At 35.6% G+C, this 21,574-nt stretch overlaps 1 protein-coding gene across 4 annotated transcripts in view; it reads left to right on the forward strand.

Annotated features, from left to right (window-relative positions):
* Smash (smallish) overlaps nt 1-21,574 on the forward strand; it is a 324,377-nt gene that overhangs the window by 190,913 nt on the left and 111,890 nt on the right. The window lies entirely within an intron of this gene.

The following is a 21,574-nucleotide window of genomic DNA, read 5'->3' on the forward strand; positions in this document are numbered from 1 at the left end:
CGAAATTGATTAACATAAAGTCAAGTTACAAGCGTTTGTGTGATTTCTCACACTTATTGATCGAAAGTGCCATAAATCGGGACAAAATTGCGATTGTTGCGCTCTTTAATTGTTAGACCATATCAAGGTGCACCAATTTCAATTAAATGTTTAACATACATATAGGGTACCAAGATCTACAGAACGCATTTTTTAAATGTTCATTATAGACTCAGACAAAAAGTTTGAACTTTCTGTGTTTTGTTCTCTTTTAAAAGTTATTCGTTCCCCATTTCCGGGACTTAATTTGTTCTTCGATATTAACTTGACACGATGGTAAAAAATTAATACGATGAAGTGATAAGTACTTAACTCAATTTTCTTATTTGACAATAACAAGTTAAGGTAAGATGAGATAAGTTTTGCAGCCTCTTTTCCTTAGCGAAAATATTGGTTACATCTTCGTTAACGAGTTATCAACGAAAAATACGGACCAATTAAGGAGAGAGACTCACGTTCAAATAAAAAGTCATATTTGGCAACTTTTTTATAACATAAGGCCTCGATGAAATTTAGCGCCACTTTGTACGTATATTATTTAACATTTCAAGATACAAAATATTTTCTTGTCGTTACATTTTATCCACTTGTAATGAAATAGTACATATTATTCCTTATAGACCAGTCCGTCGAGGGCGTGCAGTCTAGCCTTTTTCCCTTCGACTTGAAACGAAAGATCAAACAACAATTTCTTCGTAATAGTGTACCTTATAATCGAGTCGATTAAAAAAATAATTGAATCGAATCATTGTAATTATAGTTGTCACTATGATTAGTCGCTAGAAATAGAAGCAATTAAAAACCATAATCAACGAATCGGTCCACGCATTTAATCCGCGAACGATTATGTTGCAAGCTACGCTGATGAAAAATTTACGTACCTGCTCACCACCGCTTGCGAAATAAACGCAATGCTGACACCGGTTCTCTAGTTCACTTCTCTACCGGCCCGTTCACGTCTGATTGTGCAACGATATTTTCCTTTCCGGGTGTATCGATAGAATAAAAATATCCTCGTTTCAAGTTACCACGCGTCGATGGGGAACCGGCGTTAATATTGACAGCGTTTCGAACGAGATACGCTTACGCTGTCAGAATGAGAAGGTTACGTGACTCTAATAAAGGGAATCCGTCACGAATTCATACTCGCCGCTAGTGCTTTCTTTCCGTTTGCTCACCTGCAAATTTTGCATTCGAACAGTTGTAATTTCTAGTTCGGATCCGACACACTGTTGATCGTTGATTCTATGTTGCGATAAAGTGAAGGTACATTACTTCCGTACTATTTATACAGAGTAACACGCGCTGATTGCTCATATACTAATCCGACATGAAAGGGATATTTCATCAATCTTATGCAACTTTAGCCGATTTTTTTAATATTGCACGAGCGGATGCTGTTTATATAATTCAGAAGTTACTTGCTAATTATGTGCAAAAAACCTGTTTCGTGGTATTTGAAATTAAATACTCTTCCCCGTATGTACAGTTTGGCGTGTTTTAAATAAAGTTAGTTAGTTCTGGATATATTTGTTGTCTTTTAGATTGCCGCTGAACATTTTATGGCGCTTGAAATTTTTTTTTATTTGTAAGATTTAGTGCTGCATCAACTACATTGATTGCTTAGTTGCAAAGTGAAATGTGTTTTAGGAAAGCAATGACTTGAAAAATTCCTTGGTTGTTGTCTTCTGCTGTATGACATTCCTAAACCAAATTATTCGTTTATGTTGCCGAGGTTATACCACAATAACTGTTATTTCTGTCGAACAATTCATTAAAAAGTTCTCAAAATTTATTAACCCTAAGATTCGTGCCAAAAAAGTACTATACATATTATTTTTTCCTTTCAGTATACTTATTTATTTAGTTATATTTATTTTTACTGCTGAATAATACGTTTAGGTTCCTGCAAAAGTAAACTATGAAAAATTTAGAAAAAAGCGTCGGTAGAACAGAAATACGTGTTTAAAATTCCGTGAGCATTTTTTTGACCCTTCCTCGAGTATGCTAGGGTTAAATAACGTGATCTCTTACGTAGATAAGGTCTTATATTGTGGATTTTCCTGTCTTAGATGCATCTACTGGATTGCTCATATTGAAGCTCTCTTTTGTTTAGTGTTTATATATTTATATTAAATTTTTTCAATATCTATGGAATGCAAGAATTAAAAAAGCAAGAATATATTAAATCCTAGCTTGTTAGCTTTGATTCCATTGGATAAGTTACATACAATTAAATTTTATGGAATTTTTATAGTTGCTGGTCCAGTAGTCAACGCATACATTAGGGAAATACGACCAAGATACATATTCATAAGCAGCTGCAGGTTTGCGGAGCAACCATGCATAAAAAGATGTTTGAATGTACTGTTGTAACGTCATAAGAATAGTTCAAACGAGATTTCTCCTACAAGAATGTCGCACCTATCCATATGTCCAGTAAACACAGTTAATTATTTACTTCATGATAAAAATAATTATTTAAACTTAATTATTCTATAAAAAATAAATTTGTTCTAAAATAGAAACAGATATTTTGGTAATTATTGTAAAAATCTTCTCAAACGTTTCGGCAAGTGATACATATTATTTAATGAATATTAAATGATTATTCTGGTTTGTTTACGATATTAAATTGATTTCCTTTATTTAATATTTCTAATAAATATGTAGTGTTTACGTTTCCATTTTCGTTTCTGCAATTTATAGATAATATTATATAATATTGTTAAATGTGGTACGTATAATATGCATATAATAATGCGGTGTTTTACTTATTTTATAGCAGCCTTTTTGATAAACGTTTTAAAAGAATGCGTTTTCGTGGAACTTTTAATGTACGAATTTTAAAATGTGTGTTTCATGGTATCATTTATTGAAAAATTTCCAAGAGATGAGTATGTACACTTTACACAAAAGTTTCACAGGAGCATATACTTTACTGAATGAAATATAGAATTTCGAACAAAATTTTCCGGTTTATTTCGTATCTCGAAATACTATTGTACTATTGGTACTTATGATATCCGCTGACCTGTAAATCATATTATTCAGCCGGAAGACCGGAATGCTTGGGATCAACGAATAAACTAATTTTGACTTAATACCAGATTGCCTACGTTAATCTATGCCACGTATCTGTTGTAATATGATTAGTCTAGTCAGTTTAGCGTGCTGATAGCGGTCAACGTGACCGATCAATGACTAGAATTATCGTAACGAATACTTCGGAGGGCAACTATTTGAACTCGGACTGAAATCTCTGGGTCAGATTGTGGAGATAAGTAGATTAGAGATCGCAGGCATTAATAAAATCCGTGAACGTTCTACCGGTTCTGCAGGAACGTGTCTTTTTGTCTAGTCAATCGCGTTGGTTACGTAACAACCGGTTACGATTTCTTTTCCGGGTAGCCAGCTGACCGAATCGTAGACGTCACTAATACCGTGGAAAATGTCGTAACAGTGGCGTTGTCGGTTGCTCCAGTGTTAGAATCTAGGGGGTTCAGCATTTGGACAGACTGCAGTGTCGTTCATTCAGCTTCTACGAGCCGAAGTTGTTAGTAAGTTCATCGATCAACAGAGTACATTCCAAACATTCTTAGATTTTGAAAGCCTTTGGAGATTTCGATAGATTTTGATGGAAATAAAAATTGTATAAATCAATTGTGAAAAGCTAAAGTTAAATAAAAATATATTTTTTCTTTAGATATTTTTAATAACTTTACTGTCTTAAATTTATCTTATTAAGTTTTGCTACAAATGCCTGATAATTGCAAGTTACTTACTATTTAAACCCTTGATTACTACAACTATTAAATTGTTTATTACGTAATTATTGACATAAAAGTGGTAAAAATGGAAATCAATTATTCTTATTTCGCGCATCAATAATGATGAGGTCTAAGTTTAATCGAGAAGATGCAAGTGTATAATTTTCATTTTTAGTTAAATTTGAAAATGAAACAAAACAATTAACAAATTCGTGTACTTCGAAGTTAAAACGTAAATGGATAAAATAAAAAGACTGAATTAAGTTTGCCCAATTAATGGTTAACATAAACGTCGCGAGAAACAGCTTCAATTTCATCTGACTTGTACAAGCATTTTTATATTGCACAAAATATTAACAAATTCTTAACGCCATATCCTTATTATTTAATAACAGTTCGTTTCTATTGCTTACAATTATAAAAATGGGAAAGCGTGCTTTACTGCAAGTAACACTTTTACCTGAAGGAAGGAAAAAGTAGCAGGATAAAAGAGCAGCCGATATTCGTGTCGAGGTTCTTTGTACAACTTTCTAAAAATGGAAACTTTCCGGAATGCAACGTAGCTTTACCAGTCAAGAACGCAACTTAAAAAACTGCATATTATATCACGGTAGTAATTGTTGCTCTCACATCTCTTTTAAAACCTCCGTAATCATCATCATTCCATCGCCCGCTTTCGCATATCTTCTTCTCCTACCTTTCTTTAGCCTTTCGCATTTTCTTGTACTGTTTTTTCTCCTTCGCGTGCCATCACTTTTCGTACTGTCCTTACTTTTTATTTACTCTATTACTTTATTACTTTAACACGTTGAATGCCACGGGGGTCATCGGTGACCGGCACTGAACTTGGCAGTGACGCCATGGGGGCCACCGGTGACCGGCGCGCTCAGATTGATGAAAATATATATAATTTAAACAAATGACAATACTTATAATTTTTTTATTATTATCATCGTTGATGTAGTGGTGTGAGGAAATGAATGCCCTATAAAACATCTGAAAATAGTTTCATTTATACATGAAATATAGTTTTATTATGTGACATTATATGTATCGCATAATAGAAAATTCATCGTGGCGCCACGGACAATTCCTGTAAAATTGGCGTGGCATTCAACGTGTTAACACTATTTCTACCGATCTTATGCATGCATTTATTTTTACCAAATTGTTTGTATAATTTATATAGCAGAAGTTGAACAGTTAATTATAGACGAGACTGATTGAACTTAGAAAGTAATTACATATTAAAAGTAACAATAGTGTTAAGGATCTTTAACCTTCAAGCAGTGACTAAATAATTCACAGCTTGTTTCGCGGATTTATGAGAAATCAAAATGACGCACACCATCAGTTGGGGGTGAACTGTACTATTTGCTACTTTTTACTCTATTTTTGTCATTTCATTAAAAATGTTATAAAATATATTACAAGCAGATGCGAATCTAGCATTATAGTTTCGAACGATTTATCAATGTTTCGAAATAGAAAAGCAATATAGTAAATCCTCGATTATCCAGACTAAGCAGAATGACAATACTCTTTGTATAACAGAACAGTTAATTAATTAACTTTATGCTAGAAGTGTATGCTAGAAACAATGATCACATTTTTAACAATTCTTATCAATATAAACCAATATAACAATGTAAGCATTACTTTAATTCATTATACCCGAGATTTTCGGAGCGAAAACATTTAAAATTTAGTTTCAAACTCGAGGGTTCCGCTACGGAGACTATGAAGATAAATTTTAAATGTTTCTCTGCTCCGGAATCCTTAGGTGCAATGTATTAATGCGCTAAATTATATTTTTATTGACTTCTACCTGAATTGCCTTAAATTGAGTCGATTAACCCTCGGAAGATGAATGGTTTTCAATGATTGAAGGAGGTTTTTGATGATTAAGAGAGACGAATGCAGGGTCATTTTGATTTGTAATAAAGTTTATATTGGAAGCTGGTGTCATACATTGCCTTCGAACGCTGTCCTTGTTCGGGATGCTACCGCATACCAAGCCGTTTTATTGCTCGCGGGTAAAAGTGACTCTGCATTCGACGTAAGAGGATTAAGTATTAAACGTATTTCGGCAATAGATAATTATGATATTGGATAGCCGAGATTCTACTGTCCTTTCGTTATTAGTACTTAGGTTCTAACTTCTAAGTATACTTGAACTGTGGCCGAGTAGATTTGAATCTTTTTCATGAGTACATGCATACATATGTACCGAATTCGAGATACTCGAAAGTGAAGACATCCAATAATGAAAATGACGCTCAAAAGTTGCTATGTATGTTGCACTTACGTATGTATGTATGTATATATACTTGTGTACTTATACATATACATTTCATACAGTTATTTTATATGAATAAAAGACAACACAAAGTTTCAATATTTTAAGAAATGCGATATACGTAAAAAACTATTTAATTTGTTTAAAACTGCGGACGTAGATGTAATAAGCACAATAATTAATACACTTACCTCACTGTCATGTTATTGTGGCACACGATTTTTTCTCCCGTTGAACAATAAACCAGTTGTCATTATTACTACTATAGATCGTCCTTATTAACATTAGTTTCACACAGCTGTCAATTTGGCTAGTACCCATAGAAATAAGTATGTGAGAAACCCATGAACTTGGTTATTACCCGAATTCATAAATATGCATACATTGAACTTGATTCCATTTCTATCAACTAATTTCTTCTTTTCTCTTTTCGTTTTGTTACTCGTGCAGCGTATCGTGATATTATCATGACACGGGCATTTTTCTGCCATTGGTCAGTACCTTGATCGTTATTATTATAGTCAGCGCTTATCAAGGCTGTATCGCATAACACCCTGCAATTCGTATAATCAGGATTGTGGGTCGCTATACAAAGCTAAATCGTCTTAATTAAGTTGATGCGATCCAAGATCGGGTACATAACGTATTGCTTCCTCCATTAACAATTTCATGGCGTCGATAGTGAGACCGAGGGCCCATTAAACCGCGATAGAGCCGCAAAAATTGAGTTGTTGTACACTTAGTTGTTCGGTAAACGCGTGAAATCGGCTGGTACGTACTTGTAAACTCGTCGATAATGCATCGGTGCACGCGCGATCCGAAGGACAAGATCCGACGATAATTTGCTGCTATTAAATTTAACTGTGACGCGAATTTGAACGAGACGCGTAATTGGACGAGCGACGTGTAACGCGAATCAATGTCGAATCGGTGCCAGGCAAAAATCGGCCGGCGCGGCGATACTGAAAATCGACGTGGCAGGATCTCGCTCAGCGGCAGTCACCTCGCGCAGCTGGTCGTCCTTGCATCCTATACGAGAGATGCAAGAACTCCACCTACGTGTTTTCTTGCCTCTCAAATGTCACGTAGAAAGGCCGCGTTACTCACCAAGAACATCGTGAATATGTCGGGCCCGCACCTGTGCGATTTAATCCCTCTCTTCTCCTTACCGTCGCGCCGCGCCGCGCCGCGGATGCAGCCTCCTGTTCTCTCCTTCTCGTCGGCATCGCCTCCTCCTCACCTTTAACACTCTATCGGTTAAACCTTCACCGGCGTAATTAGGCTCGACGAAAAGCAATTTACTAATGGCCCCATAAAATCGGAATTTAAAACACGATACGTAAACCGCGTACATTGCGCGCGCGCGCATTTATTAACACGTTCACTACCAGCATCACACATGTGTGACGACCACGATTTTGTATTTCATGTAAAAAGCATCAAATTCATTCTGCGAATATAATTGCCAAAGATTACAGCATTTCAACGAGATATTTAAAGAATTTATAGCTTCTCTTTGACGACATTTGTGTCACATTTTATAAGAGGATACGATGTATTAATGATAAATACGGTAAATATAACTAGAGGATATTTCTTAATTCATGGTAAAAATTTGGTGAGATATTTATCCTTTTAATTGATTATATTAACAAATATCTAACTATTGTATTTGTAGTCAAATTTATGTTAGATTTAAAAATTTGATAAATGACAGCTTATTTTTATTTATGTAAGGGTTAATTTTAATTATGAGAATGTTTGATATGCAAACATACAAATTCTGCGAAATGATTAATCTGATTTTTCATTAATTTCAGTCTAAATAGTGATTCATTTGGAGTGGAAATGGCGAATATGATCTATACGAGGATTAATTTTTACAACAGAACCTGTGCTAACGTTTACATTTGCGCATACATGGACAAATTTCTGTTGTCAAATCACTTTTCATATCCTATTAGAGTGCATAAAAAATCGTCAGTATTTTTTGAAAACCCAAAGCATTAAATAGTTGAAACGTGATGACGCGAATTATTGTGTGGTGTGCAAAAGTTAAAAAGAAGAAGTAAAATCAAATATATTTTCTTATATCATATATATCAAATTTATGTGTTTAGTCATCTAGCGACAGATATTTCTTTCAAATTAGGTTCTACCAAAAAAATTTCTCTACCCGATTTATTTGATTATTATATTTTAATATTCTTTATCTACAATGTAAGGAATAATGTGATTTCTAACTAAATATTGTAGCACTGACTGCATATATATTTTGTACGATTTGTATAAATAATTATACTAATTCGTTTACATTTTTCTGTTTTAGGTGAGTACCATGACGTTGCATGTAAATACCTACAATCTTGCCTTAAACTATCGTTCATCTTGTAATAAATTCTGTAAGTATTATATGTGATACTAGAAAAAACCTATTCTCTTAAACATACATTAAATATAGAAAGAATATTAACATTAATTATATATAATATAATTAATGATATATAATAATATTATATATTAACATTAAATTATTAAGAGTAATAAATATAGTTGTTAAATAGACGCTAAGATATTTTAAAACACACACATTTCTTTATAGTATATTGAAACCTTAAAATTGTTTGATAAATATGGTTTTTAATGCAATATATTAATTAATAATGCAATATATATAATATATTAATTGCAATATACATTTTTAAATAAATATATATATTCATAGTAATTTTCACATTTTTACTAATATTTAAACAGAAACCAAAAAAAACTATATTTGTATATTTCTATTTTCTATTATTTCTAATATTCACTTTTTGTTTAAATGTCATTAAAAATGTGAAAGTTACACCGAGTCTATACTTGTTCGCATCAGTGTAGTATCGTTTTGGATGACGTGATAAATATTGAAATTTTGTAGGTATGAGTTTGGCTTGTGTCTCTCCAAAGCGTCTTCGTAGGTCTCGTTTGTAAGCGACGACAACGTGTCACTTCGGCATGTCTGCCATACGTGTTGAATACAAAATTATTCACACTCTCATAACTGTCGACATGCGATCGAATATCCTTTCAGAGCCGAGCAATAAATCTGTCAGTGTCGCGTTAATGTTACAGACACCCGTAATGGTCTATGTTGTTTAGCTGCTCGCCTTTCAGCTAATCACGGTTTCTATTGTTCGATCATTGAAAATTCATTGCCAGTTAACACGTTGACTACCACGGTGGTCTGGTGTACGCGGTGAACGGCGTTGGAGAATTCGACAAAAACATCAGCTCAAGTTATGAAACAGCATTTGCGGTTTTATAATTATAATTAATAGTATAGTAATCGTACAGCGTCATAGATTTACCTGTCGTTGTGCCTAGCAAAATTCACGCTGTTCCTAGGTAAAAAGTACCGATAAGTTTATTAACTTTGAATCAGTAGTTCGGTATTCTAACAAAAGGTTAAATCATTTGCTCAACCACTAATGATTACAAAAGATTTTCTCTATGAAAGCCTTTATTTTCTAACAAAATGTAACAGTAATATGAAAAGATGAAACAACTTTTGTCTGTAATTTTTTATTAAATACAAATCCCCGAATTTTGCAAATTTTATATTATTTCACTACAGTAAGTTGTATTTACTGAATTATGAATTTTTATAGAACATTCATATTAACCATGTATGAGTAATGGAATTATTTGAATGCAATATCTCAATTAAATTTTATATTACGGTGATAAGAGTGTTAGAAAACTCTATTTTAAGTTCAATGATCTTCAGTTAATTAAAAGACCTGGCGTGTCGTAATTGCTCGCTAACAATCAGAAGAAAATAAAATATGTCTAATACAATAGAAACTAAGAGACAATAGCAATTGCTGTGTATCGAAGTGGAAGGACAACTTTCTGTCGAGCACGACGGGAATAGGGAAGGTGATAGCCTGTTTAGAAGCAAATTAAGTGGCCATGATTCAAGTGGAAGTCAGCCATAAATGTCGTTAATTGTCGGAATTTGTGAAACAATTAACGTAATTATTTGCGGCAAGATAATCGAAGACAGAACCGAGCCAAGGGAAATAATGATAATTTGTGGTAGGGGAGCGTCGCGGCCGAGGTTTATTTTTGCCTTTAACAGCCGTGGCAACAGGAACATGAATGGAAGGAAACGATAGGCAGATTGCCAAAACGGTGTCCATTAATAGCCTTACGGAGGTGGAGAAGCTGGAAGGATTCAATCACGGTACGTCGGCGTCCAGGAACGTCATTCCACTGTTCCACTCGATTAATTGAAATTTATTTCGAACGTCTTAATTTGCCTCGCATTTTCTTCGACTATCGAACCCACAACACAGTGCTACTATGTGATACAGTTGACACAGTGAGTAACGGTAATATTCGAGCGCCTTTGAATTATTTTATATTTAATCGCCTATCCGATTATACCACCAATTACCCTCTATATAAAATCTTCATTACGAGTCCGCAATTTTACCAGGAGCTGTAAAATCATATTGATCAAATTTTCATTCGTAGCTCGGATAAAAAAGTTCAATAAATATCGTATTCTATTTTTTGATCGCTCCAATCAATTGCAATCTTAGCAGAATATTTTTTCATTCATCGTCTACTAAGTAAACTAGACAATTGGTCTAACATCTCAAGAATATTCAAGCTGTTTGATCCAATTTAAGAAAGGTAGCCGCATTTTAAACGACGTCCGAATATGAACGTTACTCACTCTACATGTAATTCTTGGAAGTCGCTACCGTTAGAACGGGCCGCCGCGTTCTCATTAGGCATTTATTTATTTATGAAATGCGTTTGCCATTGTGCGTACAGACTTGCCGTTACATTTGGTCTGTACATTCACTTCTGTTGCAGTTAATGATCGCATTACGCAGTCGTATCAGCGAATCTGCGTTTGATAAACTAACGCGTTGTATTTCGTGTATATAAAGATGGAAAACGTATAAATTTGTAATCAGTAGTAGTTTATAATGTCTACTGATGTTCCATTATTAACTTTAAGTACTTTGGGATCCGAGATAACATTGTCATCGTTAGCTTTACTAACACTCCTCTAAGCTGCATTGTTTTATTAAGTGATACACAAGTATATTTCTTAAGAATATGTCAGACGAATTTAATACATGCACTATATTTTTATAAATACATTTTGTTATCGTTTGGATTAGTGTACAAATATTTCTGATTGAAAGTAAACGAAATATAACAGCGTAGCTAAATACGGGGTGACCCAAAAGTTACTCGCAATCATGAAATAAGGAGTTCCTGATTTTTCGTTAGCGCAAATGCAATCCGCGGCTTTGTTTACGAGTTATTAACGAAGAATAATAACAAATGAAAACTGACATTAGCTAACGCGAGACGGCTAAGCTAATTAGCAGAACTGGGCTTCGATTGCTCGTTGGATTGACGCCTCGGACTGCATTTGTGTTACGAAAAAAGTTACTTCAAATGACCTCAAGGATGTCTTATTTCCCGATTATGAGTGACTTTTAGGGCACCTTCTGTATCAAATTTTATAAAATCCATTACCATATTGTCGTTTAAACATTTTTATCCGTTACAAGTGTATAAAATTTGACAGCTTAGTTACCTATCTTCTGTATTTTTGATTAATGATAATAACAGGATTGCGGATCTTTATGCAAAATAAAAATTGTTTGCATCATTTGCAGGATAATAGGAGGATAATAAGCATTGTCTTTGTAAATAACTTTAACAAGTTCAAATTAATGCATCGACATGCTTGGTTTCTTTCAATCTTGGCACTGATTTAAATTTTACCTACTCTCTTTTACCATAAATGCATAAAATCTGCAGTCTACTAATGATTCGCACAGACTAACTAAGCAATGTGCAGCTGCAGTTATTACTGTTGCATCAACATTACGTTTGCATCAACCCAATGGAAGAAATGTCTAATTCTTATATTATATTTATATTATAAATCGTATAAAAATCACGACAGATTAAATCGTTCATAAATACCATGGAGCAACCGCTTGCATTATAACGAGCAACGCTCGTGATGAATATTTCATATTTTCGTATTTATATTTATATTTCAAAATATTTCATATTTTTAGTCTACAAAGTAGAAACGTTATTCCCTTTTTCTAAATTGAGTCATTAAATTCTTTTATTCTTAAACTCTAGATATAAAACCAAAACGGACAGGTAACAACCGAAAATTGACTTGTTCTATCAGATAGATTATTAACCTTGTAACTAACAATATGTACAAATATGCCGAAAAAGAATATTACAGTTTTAATGAAAAATACCGACAGTCTAGATATTGAACGGTACGCTCTGTCTCGTACTACGTACAGGCACCGTATAGAAAGGGTTAATCCCGTGAACCGAAACAACGAATCCAGCTCGTCATGAACTTTCTTGAGCAAACTGGCAATGACAAGTTGCACTCGCCAGAAATTATTCAGAGTTGTTGCTTTTTATGAAAAAAGTTTATGGAAATTATAGCGAGTCTATTGCTTTGATATATTTGTGTGCACGCCTCTGGTAGCTGTTACAATGTAATTCGAATGTAACGTGTAAAGTAAATACACGACACGACATACTAACGAACTGCAATAGCTGTTGTCTTACTAATGATATCCGTCGGTAGAAGTTATTATATTTTTTTCTTTTTAAGTGAATATAATAAATATAATATAACGTGTAGGGATATTACACAACATGGTTAAAAGAATATAAACAGAGTGAATATAAACAGTCAGACAAAGGATTTAACATGTTACTTTGTGCTCGTACAAAGTCGATAAGGAAATGATTATATTATTGAAGAATTTTCCAACATTAATTATGTTTTATATGTATAAAAATGTGCGCAACAAATATTATTTTTATTAATAACATATTATTCGAGCAACGTAACCATAAGTTTCTACATGAATCCTTTCTCTTTAAACTGGCAAAAATTAAATTGTTGCCCGAGCAGTGTTGGCTGAAAATAAATTGCAGTTGATGGGGTTAAATCAATTTAACGGAGTTCCACACCTCGGAAAAGTTTCGCAGACGAAACGTTATACTCGAGTCGCTCGGTTTCCCAGCGGAAACTGTCTAAAAACGAAGCATGACACAAAGTCGAAAATGTCCTCTCGAATTACAGGTCTGTCGAAATCCCCCGAAATATCGAACGTATCTCCCGAAAAGCCGGCGATAATTATAGAAGAGAGAGGGCTCGTTTAACCGGAGTGGCGATCACGCTGAATCCGGCGCCGCGCCCTCGCGTACATTTGCTGGCGAAAGGGATATTCCGAGAGAAATATCAACGATCTTTACGAGCCCCGCGATCAAGGGGATACAGGATTCGCACTTTAACGCCAAAAATATATCGTGGTCGCGCACGTACGCTCGTCCATGGTGTTACTCGTATTTCGGTCTAGGGTAATGCGCGCGGTAACGCGCCGCGTGTAAACACGTGTCCGCCATCTGCTTGTCCGCAGAGTTTTTCGAGCGGCCCGGACCTTGACGCGTCACAGATCGCGACACGCTCTGTCCAGAGACTCATTGACGACGAAAAAGTGATGGTTGCATCAGATGCGATGTAAACATGTGTTTCCTAAGGCGTAGCAAACCTTGTTCGCGCGTCGCGTAGGTGTTATTGTTGTGTGGAAACCAGTGTTACATTGTTACACAGCAGTGTTGAGTAATACTTACAGAAAAAATGTTTAAAATACTGTCTTAAATAATAGATTTGTCACGATACAAATAATAATAAGAATTTTGATAACACACAGCTAAAACGTGAAATAGATATTTTATTTTAATAATCTTAAACGTAAAGTAAAATAGTTTTTGTTAATAACTTTAGACATATTTATAAACATATATAAACGTAAACATATTTCCTATGTTCAATAATATACAAAGAAATATAACCTAATTTGTATTCAAGTATATTAAATGTTATTTTACAATGTGCACACGGTACAGAACTGGAAATAGCGTTATCTTTTACAAAAGAATATTTCGAAAACAAAAAAACATTTCTTTGTGCAAGTTTCTTTTCCTACGTAATTCATTTTGGAGATTTACTTGATACCCATAAAATAATGATATACATATACTATATGTATATAGTATACTGTACTGTATAGTAAATATAAAAATATAGTAAAAATAAAAAAGATAAAAGTAAAAAATCATAATCAGTGGCTATTTTCTCACGTGTTAATAAAGAAGGGGTACTGTTTATACAGATGTACATGCAAAACCCTTCTATGCATTATTGGTTTTGAGAAACACGAAAAATTTTGGGATTTCCTATCATTTTATCGCGCAGTGTACCAATATGTCTGATCATGACCTATCATTTCTACTTCTCAGAAGTGCAACTCGGTATGCATCGAATAAGTGTTCAAAGTCAATTATTTCAGAATCTAAGCCTTTTATAAAACGTCCTTTCCAGCTTACTTTCTCACGCAGAGTCATCATTTTGTTTCTATCACTAACTACAATACAGTATACGACTTATTAAGTTTCTCTACTAAAACGAAGAAGACGGAGGTTTCTACTTGATTGTACGAGCCGTCCGTGTTGTAAAGGATAATTGTCAGGGTAGTGATCGTGTTCGCCGTGAATCGTCGCGTCGATGTAAACTAATACACGATCCGCGGTGGTAAGATCATTGGAAACGCGGTGCGTACCCAATTATCGGGATAATCGCAATCGCTAATAAAGGATGCGAGACAATCGCACCAGTTTCTACGATTTCCTTCCAATTAGATTCCGAACATCGTAGAAAATCGGATATTGTCACGCGGTGGCACAATTGACCAATTACAGGGGAACAATGAGCCATGCGTTTAATTGATTGCAATTCCATTGGCTGGCGGGGAATCGGCGAAGACCCACGTTCCGTTCGCAAGTATCTTTTCATGCACGGAAAGAAAATTCATTTTCTAGGCAATTCGAAAGTTGCCGCGTGGTTTCTCCTAATTGGAGTCGGCCCGGCTCGTTGCTTGAAAAAGCCGGGAGTTCGCTTCAACAATCGATGCCTTCCCCCGATGCGAGACGCAATCGTCCTCGTCCAGGCCGAAGAAAGTGTATAACTTTGACAAGACGGGACTGGGGATGGAGCTCGACGCACCTGGTACTCGTAAATCTGTTCGACTCGAGCCGGAAAACTATAAAATTTTTGCATTCGAATTAACGGGACAAAAATGCTGCGCGGCCCGGTCTGTTCAAACAACCGACGACGAAATTAGCCGCTTCTCTAGATTCCTACGAGTTCATCATCCGTAGTAGCTAACTAGTTTCTCGTAAAGTATTCGTTACGGAATGCCGTTTCCGGTACAGTCGCTACCGATAGCTTGACGATTAATGTTAATTAGGTGGACAAAACTAGTACCAAAACATTATTTCTACCGTAATTTTTGTGTATACCTATTTCGAGCAAATGGTGTCTTTTGAACTTTGGTGTTTCAATGAAAGTACATAAATGTTACTGTCGGTATTTCAAATTGTCAGTTAAATATAGATAATTTGGAGAATAGAACGTCTTATTCAATTCGTTAGAACTAGACACTGTAATCATCTGCACTAAAATCCAATATGCCGGAATACAAGCGAATATCGGAGTTACGCAATAACTTCCGTACTTTTCATTACAGCTGAAATAGCATTTCTTTAATGTATTATTATTTAATCGATAAACATATGAATTTTGCATTATTTTTATATGTATTAAAAATTTGATTTGGTAAATTTGATTTGGTATTACTATGGCTAGCATAATTTAAAACAATCTTCAATTTAATTGGCAGAAAATAGTTTCTTTTACTACGTTTCCATAAATTTGTTGATATTCGCTACAACAATTCACTAAACTTTGTCGAGAGTTAAATGCTTGTCAAATTCTTGGATCAATATTTATAATAAATTCGATTAAAAACTTTCCGCTGTGTTAACTATCCAATTTGTTAACTAATTCAAGAGCTTTACAAAGCTAGCTGAACAGGTTGAATGATTTCGCGAAATTTCTCGCCGAGCATTAAAAATGACAATCACAATTTGTCATCCGTAGTACGAACACCTGTAAACACATTCGTTTTGTAGCGGCATTTTAATTACATTTCAAGGATGAATGTCCTTGAAGGGGTAAGGGTGAAGTCGAAGAAAATCAGTTGGAAGCAAGCCATCATAGGAATTCCATAAAAAGACTAAAAGTCGCCGAACTCCGAGGCCTTTTCTCGAGTATGGTAATCGCGCCGTGCCGGTCAGAAAAATGTCCGGTGAAAACAGGAACGACTGGAGGTCTGCAGCGTCGTGACACCGATATAAACGACGCGATGAAAATTTTTACCTCAATCGCGAACAGCTCGGTCGTTCGGATCTCGTGGATCCGTACGCATGGTGGCTATTTCTTCTCCGACCCACTTCCGCGGCACGCGGCGCGACGCACGTTGGTGCCATTTCTCGAAAAGCTGGTCATAACTCATCCTTTCAAACAATTTGCAGAAAAATTAGTATCCTAGTAATTAGATTGCGGATCTTTATGTATTTATGGCACGAGTCGACTTGTAAAATGTAAGAGAACACAGAAATTAACAAGATCTTCCAGCATTTTTACGATCAAGTATCTTTTAGTTGACGAAGAAAATTTTTGCATAAAAACACACAGTAGTAATATACTAATATTAACCTTTATGAAGATATTTATCTGATACTTATTTAAGAATACCAAAGCTGCAAATTTTTCTAATCGTTTATCTTGGCGTGTAACTTTATATCAGAGTTGTGTAGAATTATAATTCAATTAGCGAATGAATTATAATTATAAGAATCATTCGATTGTAATTCGTAATTCAGATCTCTATTCGATGAAATTACGTTGTAATTTGTAATTTCAGTTGGAGTGAAATTACGTTGTAATTTGTAATTTCAATTGGAGTGAAATTACGTTTTAATTTGTAGTTTCAGTTGGAGTGAAATTACAAAGTACTGCGTGTTTAAATTACATTAGGTACGAATTACAATAGACTTCAATTCGAATTACGAATTGAAAAATAATAAATTGTTGGGTAATGATGCAGAAGATACTATGCAAAAAAAACAAATATAGTTTAGTAAATATAGAAAATGAGGACGTAAAATGTATCTAACTTTTTCGAAATTCCGGGCTGTAATTTAAAGAACTATGTTTCAGTTGCATTTTATCCGAATTGTTGTCGTTATTAAAATGATTAGTAATTTAATTCATTGAAATAATTGACTGCATTAACTAAATTCGGAGGTAGTCTACCTCCTTTCTGTGGAAAGCATACGACGTTAACGCCTACTTTGGTAACACAACTTCGTCAACACTTTATGAAGCAAATTTCATAGATATATATTAATAACAATAATTTCTTAAATAATTCATATTTTTATGATGAGATAGAAGAATAATTTAATAACACGAAGTTATTGACTCTCTATATAACATGCTATGTATTACGAGTCCAGAAAACAACATTTAATCAAAATAATTTATGTATGTTTATACAAACTACGAGATCGTGGACATCACACGTCTGCATGACAATAACCGTGAACGTGACAAAGGTTTGTTAAAGAGTTTATTAAATAATTAGCTCAAATTTCGAAAAAATTACTCAGCGCGGAATATCGTTAACTTTAACCGCCAGTATTGCGGTGACCGATTAATATATTCGAACACATCATAACTGCATTCGATGATATAGAGCATATCTGCTGTAGTAATAATCAAAATCATCTATTTGAAACATGTATTCAGCATTACAAGAAACGACACCACCGTGCAATACATCGTAGCCAATCGGCGTCAGTGGACTGCAGGTTTTCTCTCGTACATGCGGCAAGTGCAAGTGACACACTTTAATCGCGCGTGCCGTTTTCGAATGATTCCGAAAAAGACTCGCGGAAAAGGGAATCTATAGATGCAATCTCTCTTCGATCATGTTACCCGTCGTCGAGCGATAGAAACCGTGAGATTTGGTCATATTTGTGACAAACACGTGGAACTTTCGATAGACTCGAGATGCAGCGATGAAACTTTCATTAAATTACCGATAACATTTTGCGGAACAAATGATAAATAATAATAATAATAACATTGTTTATTATGTCAACGGAATAGATCTTTTGTTACAGAAAATGTTATAATCGTGAGCACACGAGACGAAGATAGGAAAACGAAAATTAATAATAATGAGATAACAATAAATGATGATAAAATGAAACGTCATAACTAATATATGAAGTAGATAATAAAGATAGTAGTAATAATAATAAGTAATAACGATAATAAAAATATTCTGTTTGCCAATAAAACAGGACTTTTGCGAGCATAAAATGTCGGAGTTACCAAAAAAAATGTCAGAGTTTCTTTTTTCACATCGAGCATTTATAAATCGCCTTTCTTTTTTTCGTGAAAGAATAAAACAACTTTTTGAACCCAATATGTGTACATACACAGGGTTATGAGTACGTTAATATGCATGTAAATATAGATTCATAGTCCACGATTATTGTAGACATTTTTAGGATTACTTTCATTTTGTGCGAACTTAAAAAGAAGGGTTAAATCAACTACGGACAACTGTTTTATTATAAATCAACTGATGTAAACACACAAAATAATTCAGTTTTGTAATCCATGAAACGCATTTTAAATAATAAAGGACGCAAGAAAAGTGTGCACACACCACAATAATTTCTTCTTCACGAGTCAGAATAAATTTATTTGATTGTTAAACATTTAAATATGCGGGAGGCGTGACCCGTCAATGTCGAGTTTTGCCACAGAAAATGTTCGCGGCTGGAATTCGTCGTTTCCACTTAAAGGGTTAATGATTCCAACGAGCTTAAAACTAGACGAGACAACAATTCGGCAAATCGCGAACGTTCCATTATTCGCAGAGGTTACGGGGATACGGCAGCGTGCCGGGGCTTCGGATCGAAATATCCGTGTGTCCGCGGCATTAAAACGCAATTAATTCCGGAATATTAATTAGCCGAGAGCCGGGCCTCTTAAACGGTTCCCGAAAAAGAAGGCTCCGGCTCCACGACTCGTTGAACCAACGCCAGATAAATCTTACGTAATGCTGGGGCGTGCTCTCGAGCTTGTTTCCGCGTGTTTCGCATTCCGCGTGAGTCTGTTCTGCCTCCCGCGCGCGTCAAATCAATGCCGGAGCGGTAACGAAAAATCATCGAATTCATCGGAACCATCGGAATCTTTGAAATCGTCAGAATCGTCGAAATCGTCGGCTTTCTCTGTGTCCGAGGGCCGCGCGCGCTGTGCCACGGTGAGAACGCTTCGAGCTTCCCACGATAATCAGCTACCGAAGAAAGTGCAAACCGCGGAGAAGTCGCGCGGCACCCATGCCACAGGCAGGCCAGAAGGAGGACAAGAAGCGACCATGATTCATTGGGAATCGCTCGCGCGCGCGCGCGCGCTGGATCTTTGATCGATCGCCTGGGGAAGTAATCGTCGGCTAAGGCGCCGCGAGCTTAGCGAGAACATTGGATTATTTTTTGAGGAGATCGCAAACCTTCTAAGAGGCTTTCCGATAGAACTTGGCTTCCAAGCAAGCTGGAGTGTTCATGGGATAAGGGAAAAGTAAGATGGGTGAGTGGCCGAGAAGTTTTCAGTATAAAAATGTTTATTCAAGTTAACTTTGTATAATACAAGTGATCATTAGACATTTATGACAAAATTGAGTAGTAACAATTTAAAATAGTAGAAAGGTTAAAAGAAATTAGGAAACTTTAGCTCCATAACTTGATTACTGTTCGAGTAATTTCACTTTTAGTGATAATTATTGACCGTGCAGCCATTTATTAGGTTGGTGCGTATGAAATGTCGGATTTTTAAGTGAATCAAGATATGCTCCATTCGCTGCAATACACTTTTCCCAACGAGACTTTAAAGCATAGATGCCTGTCTTAAAAAAATTCTGATTTTTAGAATTAATAAACTCTGATATCGAATTTTTCAAACTGTCTTCATTTTCATGTTTAGCTCGTGAAAACAATTCTAAATGTTAAAAAAATGAAAGTCGATTGGCGAGAGATCCGGTGAATAGGCTGGATGCTGCAAAACTTGATATTTCAATTAATTTAACTTTGGAATTGTTTCGTGCGATGTATGCGACCGAGCATTGTAATGGAGAAGCAGTGGGCTATGTCGATTAACAAGTGATGGGCGTATAATTTTCAAATTATTGTGCATCTCATCAATGTACTGGCAGTAATTTTCGGCCGTAATTGTCTCCCCAGTTCGAAGGAACGAGTAATGAATTACCCCAGTCGCATTCCACCAAACTGTGATTAAAATCTTCCGTGGATGAAGCGATGGCCTTGGAGTATGGGCACAAACCTTGTTGAGGACTCGTCAGATGTATGCTCGAGATCCTCTGAATATTGCACTTGGTGCCTACTAAACTCGAAGGACCACCCACTGATGTGGGACTAAATGATTGATCTTATTTTTGACGCGCAGCCTAACCGTTCGCGTATCTCTATATCTTCTGCACTGTACTGTTCTACTGTCTATTTGTATCTATACTGTACTATACTGTTTGCTATTTGGATCTATACTATTTGCTGTTTGAATCTGTACCGTTTAACTGTTTGCACTATTCTGTTTGAAGTCCTAATCTATTCTGATTTTCGCGACTTCTGCCTCAACCCCTCTTTTGAGCCTTAAGCGTCTCTCCCTTTTCCGGAGTCGAGGAAAACCTAGCCATCCCATCCAATGTGCCCGAAACACGTTGTCTGTGGTGCCGCTTGCACTCGCGGGTGGACGGGTGTTTTGGCAACGCGTGGAAATTCCAGCTGGCCAGGATCGCCGATGCCGATACCGATACCTGGCGGACGATTCTCTTTTTCCTTAGTCTTGGGACTTTATGGCAGGGCTTCTTGGACCTGTGAGACTAAATAATGGCATTACCTTCATCATCCTGAAATCTATTTGATTTTATGTGCCACATGTTGGCTGCAGACCGGTCCGCTATAGAGACTGCAATAACCCTAAACGAACTGCTGAAAGACTCACAGATGGTCGGCCATACCACAAAGTCATTTCTAAAACTCTCGCCTTAACAAACCTCATCCCTATCAAGCCACCGAGCACACCTTTTCCTGTTGTCGTACAGAACCCATTTCTCATCACAGGTACATAAATAATTCGATCGAAAAATGACTCTCGATGAAATCGGGATAGTAACGATGAGCATACATTCAACCGATCCAGCTTATTTCGCTCGGTTAGTTTACGTGCGGTACCCACTTATCCATTTTCTTCACCTTGCCAATTTCAGAAAGATGTCGCAATATTGTTGTATGGTCATCTTTCATTCTGGTAGCCAGTTCCCTCGTGGATACAGTTCGATCCGTTTCCATCAATGCCTTCAGATCATCATTTTTCATTTTCAAAAATCTGACTTTTCATATGCACCAA

The sequence above is a fragment of the Augochlora pura genome, chromosome 10 (assembly GCF_028453695.1).
Source record: "Augochlora pura isolate Apur16 chromosome 10, APUR_v2.2.1, whole genome shotgun sequence".
In the NCBI taxonomy this organism is placed as follows: Eukaryota; Metazoa; Arthropoda; class Insecta; order Hymenoptera; family Halictidae; genus Augochlora; species Augochlora pura.